This window comes from Nomascus leucogenys, chromosome 11 (assembly GCF_006542625.1).
Source record: "Nomascus leucogenys isolate Asia chromosome 11, Asia_NLE_v1, whole genome shotgun sequence".
Lineage (NCBI taxonomy): Eukaryota > Metazoa > Chordata > Mammalia > Primates > Hylobatidae > Nomascus > Nomascus leucogenys.
Genome location: NC_044391.1, coordinates 54,197,025 through 54,206,267, shown reverse-complemented (window position 1 = coordinate 54,206,267; position 9,243 = coordinate 54,197,025).

Below are 9,243 nucleotides of genomic sequence, written 5' to 3'. Positions count from 1 at the left end.
ACTAACTCCGAACGGGCAGCGACAGCAGCCTATCCTCTACGAAACCCGCCCCTATTAACCAATTGGATGGGCAGGGCTTCGAGCACCCAGCCCTCCAAGGGCCCTACGAGTCCCGCCCCTTAGCAACTGAAGAGAGAGGGCGGGAAAAGCAGCTTTCAGCCTATTAGAAAATGGGTTCTCACCCTAGCAGCGGCGACAGGAAGATCCCACCCCGCTAACAACATGCTTCCGTCTTCAGTTTATTTACAACTGGTGTGATTGATGGTAAGCTTAACCAATAGAAAATCGGAATGGGAGAGGCCTCCTTGATCAAACTCGGTATTTCCATCGAAGCTGTCTGAAGTTCCTTTGGTTTCCTTTCGGTTTTTTATCACGACCTTTCTGTTATGAGACGCCTACAATTGAGATCGCTTTATGAGTAGGGTCCTGATAGGGCAATTTTTAAAGTCGACTGACAAAAGTGTGGTTCTCCAAAGTCCTAAAGGATTTAAAATAGAAGTCACAAAAAAGTGTGTGTTGTCAATATTTTATAAGCATAAACATTAGCTTTTAAAAATGTATTCATAGGATTTTTATTTTTGGAAGTAAAATTAATGTTAGGATTAAGAAAGATTCATTTATTCCTCTTATCATCTTGTGAGACAAATATAATTCTCTCCATTTAAGAAGCCAAAGCCAAGACAGCCACAGGAACCTGCCCAAGATTTCATAGTTCATCTGGTCTGTGATCCCAACCTAAATCCTACTGACCCCAAAGCCGGAGTTATTTATATGGATTAGCTGCTTCCCATTCAATGATTTAATACAGGGCCCAGCAGAGATCCAGGTGTTCAGAAACTGTTAGTAGAAATTGAAACTTTTTTTTTTTTAAGAGGATCTGATGGTGATGGGTAGGAAAACTACAGATGATAGAGCCAAATGAATTGAGGAATCCAAGGAAGGGGGTATCTCCTGGGGAAGGTTCAAGCTTTCAAAACAAGATTTTTTTTTTTTAATGTTTTTAGAGACAGGGTCATTCTCTGACACCCAAGCTGGAGTGCGACAGCACCATCACAGCTCAGTGTAACCTTGAATTCCTGGACTTAAACCATCTTCCCACCTCAGCCTCCTAGACAGGTTGGGCTACAGGGACGCACCACCATGCCCAGCTATTTGTTTGTGTCGTTGTTGTTGTTGTTGTTATTAAGACAAGGTATCTTTCTGTAACCCTCCTGGAGTGCAGTGGCGTAAACACAGCTCACTGCAGCCTCGAACTCCCAGGATCAAATGATCCTCCCACTTCAATCTCCCAAGTAGCTGGGACTACAGGCATGAGTCACTATGTCTGGCTTAATTTTTTTTAATTACTTTTTGTAGAGACAATATCGTGCTACATTGCCCAGGCTGACCTCAAACTCCTGGCCTCAAGTGATTCTCCCACCTTGGCCTCCCAAATTACTGAAATTACAGGCGTAAGCCACTGCGCCTGGTCTAAAACAAGGAATTTTGTTAAAGTCAAAATGGGCCGGGCACGGTAGCTCAGGTCTGTAATCCTAACACTTTGAGAGGCCGAGGCGGGTGGATCACCTGAGGTCAGGAGTTCAAGACCAGCCTGGCCAACATGGCAAAACCCCATCTCTACTAAAAATATAAAAATTAGCCAGGCATGGTGGTAGGTGGCTGTAACCCCAGCTACTCGGGAGGCTGAGGCAGGAGAATCCCTTGAACCCAGGAGGCGGAGGCTGCAGTGAGCCAAGATCGCCCCATTGCACTCCAGCCTGGGCGACAGACCAAGACTCTGTCTCAAAAAAGAAAAAAAAAAAAAGTCAAAATGGGCTGGGTGTGGTGGCTCATGCCTGTAATCCCAGCACTTTTGGGAGGTTGAGGTGGAAGGATCACTTGAGGCCAGAAGTTTGAGACCAGCCTGGCCAACATAGCGAAACCCTCTCTCTAATAAAAATACAAAAATTAGCCCAGCATGGTGCCGGGTTCCTGTAATCCCAGCTACTTAGGAGTCTGAGACAGAAGAATTGCTTGAGCCCAGGAGGCAGAGGTTGCAGTGAGCTGAGATCACGCCACTTCACTACAGCCTGGGTGACAGACCGAGCCTCTCTGTCTCAAAAAAAAAAGTCAAAATGGGGCTGAGCTATGGGCAAGAGAATAAATTTCATTCTCAGAAGGAAAAGTCTAGGCCAACAGTGCTGATATGGTCATCCTGTATTTCACACACACACTCCCTCAGCCGACCTAGGGAAGTCAGCATCAATCATGTTGATACTATGTACCCTTGATAACATGAGATGAAAATGGCATTTTAACTCTGTGGTTTTCCTTCCCAAAACCCGTAACACTACTCTAATCATGAGAAGAACATTAGACAAATTCCAATAGAGGCATCCCACAAAATACCTGACCAGTACTCCTCAAAGCTGTCAAAGTCATCAAAACATCATTAGGGTTTTTTTGTTTTTGTTTTTTGAGACAGAGTTTCACTCTTGTTGCCCAGGCTGGAGTGCAATGGCGCAAACTTGGCTCACCGCAACCTCCCCCTCCCAGGTTCAAGCAATTCTCCTGCCTCAGCCCCCCAAGTAGCTGGGATTACAGGCATGTGCCACCCCGCCCAGCTAATTTTGTATTTTTAGTAGAGATGGGGTTTCTCCATGTTGGTCAAGCTGGTCTTGAACTCCTGACCTCAGGTAATTCGCCCGCCTCGGCCTCCCAAAGTGCTGGGATTACAGGCATGAGCCACCATGCCCAGCCCATTATGTTTTTGAGAACTAAACATAATGTGGTCCTGGAACAGAAAAACACATTAGTTTAAAAAAACGAGGCCGGGCACAGTGGCTCATGCCTGTAATCCCAGCACTTTGGGAGGCTGAGGTGGGCGGATCATGAGGTCAGGAGATGGAGACCATCCTGGGTAACACGGTGAAACTCCATCTCTACTAAAAATACAAAAAAATTAGCCGGACGTGGTGGCGGGCGCCTGTAGTAGTCCCAGCTACTCAGGAGGCTGAGGCCGGAGAGTGGTGTGAACCTGGGAGGTGGAGCTTGCAGTGAGCCGAGATCGCGCCACTGCACTCCAGCTTGGGTGACAGAGCAAGACTCCGTCTCAAAAAAAAAAACATGGAGGCCGAGCATGGTGGCTCACGCCTGTAGTCCCAGCACTTTGGGAGGCCAAGGCGGGCGAATCACGAGATCAGGAGTTCAAGACCAGCCTGGCCACCATGGTGAAACCCCATCTCTACTAAAAATACAAAAAATTAGCTGGGCGTAGTGGCCGGCACCTGTAAACCCAGCTACTCGGGAGGCTGAGGCAGGAGAATCACTTGAACCTGGGAGGCAGAGGTTGCAGCAGTGAGCCAAGATCAGTGCCACTGCACTCCAGCCTGGTGACAGAGTAAGACTCAGTCTAAAAACAACAACAACAACAACAACAAAAACCAAAGGAAATCTGAATAAACTGTAGACTTTAGTTAATAATGTTTCAATACTGTTTCATTAATGGTGCCAAATGTACCACACTAATGTCAGATAATAATTGGGGAAATTGAATGTAGGGTATATAGGAATTCACCATATTATCTTTTCAATTTTTCTGTACATGTAATGTTTCTAAAAATAAAGTTGGCTAGCCTCAGTGGTTCACACCTGTGATCCCAGCACTTTAGGAGACCGGGGCTCAGGATGGCTTGAGCCCAGGAGTTCAAGACCAGCCTGGGCAAAATAGTAGGACTCTGTCTTTACAAAAATACAAAAATTAGCTGAGTGTGTTGGCACATGCCTGTAGTCCCAGCTGCTCAACAGGCTGAGATGGGACGATCACTTGAGTCTGGGAGGTTGAGCCTGCAGTGAGCCATGATCATGCCTCTGCACTCCACCCTGGGTGACAGAGTAAGACCTTGTTGCTAAAAAAAATGAATAAATTGGGCAGGCGTGGTGGCTCATGCCTGTAATCCCAATGTCTTGGGAGGCAGAGGCAGGTGGATCACTTAAGCCTAGGAGTTTGAGACCAGCCTGAGCAACATAGTGAAACCCCGTCTTTACAAAGAATAAAAAAAAAAAAAATTAGCCAGGTGTGGTGGCATGCACCTGTGGTCCCAGCTACTTGGGAGGTTGACGTGGGAGAATCACCTGAGCCTGGGAAGTCACGACTGCAATGAGCTGTGATTGCACCACTGTGCAGCCTGGGTGACAGAGTGAGACCCTGTCTCAAAATAAATAAATAAAATAAAATAAAGTTTACTAATATATATGTATAGATATGTATATGTATTTTTTATGTGTAGGTATATATACACATATATAAACACATACTTCATTTTTTTTTTTACCAGGCCCGATTCTCACTATTCAGAGCTTGCTCTTTGGTTTTCACTAAAGCAAATCCAGGGGAACTAATTTCAGAAGATCACTGACCACTGACTATTAAAATATATAAATGAAGTGTATAGTAATGAGACTGGCTGTCCATAAACACATTACAACTTATCATCCAAATGAGTGCTGCCATTTCAAGATAGTCATTCAAGAAGCTTTTAGCCTTGTTTTAATGAGGACACTGCTCAAAACAACAAGAATCTCCTTCAGAGTCTATAACACACAATGCAATGAATATTCATTATCTGCAGGTGGATTGGATTTATGCAAATAGCCAAAAGAACTCAGGCCAACACTGATGAGTAAATGGGGTGGGAAATCTGGATGGTAAATGTGTTTCAAAATTTTGGGGATTTTTGAAAGATAGTATGGTGCATATACAAAATATAAAGCAACAATCCCAATGCATCGGGACAGCACCCAGTAATCAAACAAATTAATATTTCTGGAATGACATATATGACTTCATACTGTGGTAAGTGAAAGATGGAAAAGTGAAAACTGTAAATAACCTTATGTAAGTTTAGGTCAGGTTCTGCCACAAAATAAATTCAGTTCGGATTAGGTTTTATTGTCAAATATGTTATGAAAAAGATTTTGTTTTTGTTTTTGTTTTTGATATGGAGTTTTGCTCTTATCGCCCAGGCCAGAGTGCAATGGCGTGATCTCAGCTCGCTGCAACTTCTGCTTCCCAGGTTCAAGCGATTCTCATGCCTCCACCTCCCGAGTAGCTGAGATTACAGATGCCCGCCACCACACCCAGTTAATTTTTGTTTTCTTTTGTTTTGAGACCGAGTCTCACTCTGTCACCCAGGCTGGAGTGCAACGGCACCATCTTTTTTTTTTTTTTTTTTTTTTTTTTTTTTTTTTTTTTTTGAGACGGAGTCTCGCTCTGTCGCCCAGGCTGGAGTGCAGTGGCGCGATCTCGGCTCACTGCAAGCTCCGCCTCCCGGGTTCACGCCATTCTCCTGCCTCAGCCTCTCCGAGTAGCTGGGACTACAGGCGCCCGCCACCACGCCCGGCTAAATTTTTGTATTTTTAGTAGAGACGGGGTTTCATCATGGTCTCGATCTCCTGACCTCGTGATCCGCCCGCCTCGGCCTCCCAAAGTGCTGGGATTACAAGCGTGAGCCACCGCGCCCGGCCTCCTACAACGGCACCATCTTGGCTCGCTGCAACTTCTGCTTCCCAGGTTCAAGCGATTCTCGTGCCTCCACCTCCTGAGTAACTGGGATTACAGGCATGCGCCACCACGCCCAGGTAATTTTTGTATTTTTAGTAGAGACGGGGTTTTGCTATGTTGGCCGGCTTGTCTTGAACTCCTGACCTCAGGTGATCCACCCACCTCAGCCTCCCAAAGTGCTGAGATTAAGGGCATAAGCCACAGTACCCGGTCAAGCTTTTGGTTTTCATAATTTTTTTAAATTTAGGAATTGTGGATAAAGGATTTGCAGGCCACGAATATTTGATGAAGGCGATTCCAGAGTTTTGAGAAGGAACACTCCATTCCACATACTCAGTCACCCAAGCTAGGAGCCTGAGAGTCACCCTAAACCCTCATTCTCTCCTCTCAACCCCTCAGCCAATCAATCAAGTCCTGTCGATCTTATTTTCTATCTTTTGAATCTGTTCTTTCCCCCCATGCCAGTGCCTTGCCATCTTTCAACTGAGAGGGTCCTCAGTTTTTTTCAAGCTGACCTTCCTACTGTTTTTGCAGCCATAAATCCTTCCTCCACTCTGCTCCTAAGTGCAGATCTGACCATGCCATGAGTGTTTGTTTCCAGAGTCTTTATGGTTCCAGTAACACCACAGGATGAAGTCCAACATCCTTAGTATGATCTAAAACTCAGAAGCAAAGACACAAATAACTATAATAATGTTATTCAATGTTTGTCACCAATCTGTAATGAAACAATTTCAGAAATTAAGTGTAAGCATTTAGAAAGTTTTATAGGTATTTGACACAGAAATTTTATATTTATTGAATCTAACAAAATGGTAGTTTGTTTTTTGCATAATTCACTTTTAGTGCATTCTATAAAAGTAGTGGACAATAACAGATTGGAAATGTTTTAAAAATTGGTCCTTAGCCATACTTTGAGAAGCACTGGTCCATAATATTTTTAATGTAATGTACCTGTACACCTCCCTAGGCTCATTTCTAACCACCTCCACCCACCACCCAGCAATAATGAACAACCTTTTATAGTTTCTGAAACATATCACTCTGTTTCATACCTCCACCTCCATGGAAATGCACTTTCTGTCCTCTCTGACTTGACTTCCCTTCCTCCTAGAAATTTTTTTTTGTTTCTTTTTTTTGAGACTCACTTTTTGCTCTGTGGTGCAGGGATGCAGTGGCGCCATCAAGGCTCACTGCAGCCTCCAACTTCTGGGCTCAAATGTTCCTCCCACCTCAGCCTCCTAAAGTGCTGTGATTATAGGTGTGAGCCACCACCCTGGCCACTCCTGGAAATCTCATACTGACTGCATCATCACCTCCTTTGGATGCCTGTCTAAACCAAGGCCCCTCACAACTCCAAGCAGAACAGATCACTTACCCTCTTATACTTCTGTCATTGTTGTACCCCTATTATTGCACTATGTTGTAATTATTTGTTTATAGGTCTATTTCCTCTATTAGTCTGTGAGTTCCTTAAAGGCAGTGGTTAGGATTATCTGTCTTTCAGGAGTGAAACATTTCTTGTAAAATAACTAATTTGAAGGACAACATTCCTTAGATGATAAATTCTGGCATGTTACTGAAACAGAAAAAAGGGATCATTACTTTATATTCCTATTACCAGCCAGGACTTCAGCCTACTACCTTTAGCATCTGAGTGTGAATTAATTTACCAGAATGGTGGACATTTTAGAAGGCCAAGGAGACAGACTTGTGGGACTCACTGGAAACTTTACAAGAGAAAGAGATATGGAAAACAAATGTCTCCACTTAAACAGTTTTGCCCAGGCTCAGCCCCTTTGGGAGTAAAATCTGTGTCACCTGCCCTTTCGAAGTTGCACAGGCCTGTGAATAGGATCAATTCATTCATTTCAGAGGGTCCACCAGATAACAGGCCTATCCTGGAGAGGTCCTGGGTTTCGGCTGAAACAAGCAACTATAATTGGAAATGTGTACAAAGAGCAATGAGGAGGCCACCGAAGGGTGGGAGGAATTAATTCTGCCTGGAGGAGTGGAAGGGGTCCAGGAAGGAGAGGGTGAGCCAAACCTTGCTGAGTGAGTCGGATCTGGCCCAGTGGAGACGTTGGGGGAGGAGTGAGCAGAGCAATCTGCTAGATGAAAATCTACACGTGCGCGTAGGGACGACAGTCTCTGCACTCCTCTGCCGCCCACTTTCCTCCCTTTCCTCGCAATCGTTTCCCCTTTTCTTGGAAAACTAGGACTGAGGATACTGTTTCCCTTCACGGAGGAGACCAGTACAGATAAAGGGAATATTAATCCTTTTTATCACGAGATCAGTTGCTCTGCTCTGTCTTTGAGAGCACTGGGGATGGGGGGAGCAGGTGAGTCAGGCAAAGAAGTGGTCCTTCTTTGAGTGAGCCAAGGGGACACAGGGGAGAACAGGGCCCATGCAGGAAACAAATGAAAATTTTTGTATTTGTCCCCACTCCCTTTTTGTCACCACTCCCGACCCGCCCCCCCCCCCCCCACACACACACACCTGTCTCTTTATGTTTTTCTATAGTTTCCCATGGTCTCCGTCTTTGTCTTTGCCTCTTTCCCTTTGCTAAAGGCTGGAAATTCCTTGTTCTCAACGGAAGGGAGTAGGAGGGGAGTTGGGGGTGGCAGGAGTGGGCGGGAAGAACAGACATCTCGGCAGCTCTGGCTGCGGGCTGCGGGGGCGCTCTGGGCCTCTGGCGGGCCCTGACAAGTCAATGATTTTTTCAATAGGGGCTCATATACAAACCTAGAGAGAAAGACGGACACAGATATACAAGTGGATATAAAGAAACATATAAATACATAATCTCGGGTGCAGAGACACAAACTGGCAGTAGCGTCTTAAATATGCTTAGCATTCTACAATTTAGAGAGTTTTCCTGTACATTCTCTCACCCGAATCTCACGACAATCTTGAGAAAAAAGGGTACAAAGACACAAACACCCGGTAGTTTCACTCTCACACACGGGTTCGCACCCGGACCCCCGCTGGCTCCCCTAGGGGAGTGGGCAGGCCCCTTCTGCGGAATTTCTCTTCCCTCGTCCCTCTCTGGCCGAGCACCTCCCCGCCAACTCCCAGGACTGGGGAGTGGAGAGCTCAAAATCGGCTCCTCCCTCCCCGTCTTTGCCGGACCATAACCGGGACCCGGGCGCCCCGCGCCCAGTAGGTTGCCGCTCACTTGCTCACGCCCTACTCCGCCTCCTCCTTGGGCGGGCGTCTCCCTCCAGATCCTAAGGCTCAGCACCGCCCCAAGGGGGCCGGGGTGGGAGGGAGGGGGGCGCCTCGAGCAGAGGCTGCGTGGGCGGAGGATGTGCGTCACGGGGAGCGTGGGCTGGGGGAGGGAGGGGGCACGTGGAAACCCGGGGCCAGCGGCTGGCAGCCCGGGATCCAAAATAACCTGAGGTGGGGAGCGGGGGAGGGGTCGCCCACACCCCGTACCGGGTCGGGAGCGTCCCCAGAGGAGCCCGTCTAGCCGCACCCTCCAGTTGCGGGGCGGGGGACTGGGAGACGGGACTCTGCTCGTTCCCACCACCCCCACTGGGTTTGGCGCTTAATAGGTTGGAGAAAAGGACCTGAGCAACTGAAATCCTCCCACCAACAACGCGCTCTTTCTCCCCGGACCCCACAAGGCGGAAAGGTCTCCTCGCTAGGCCAGATTGTAAAACCAGCCCCGACCCACGGCCTCCACACCCCGCCATGC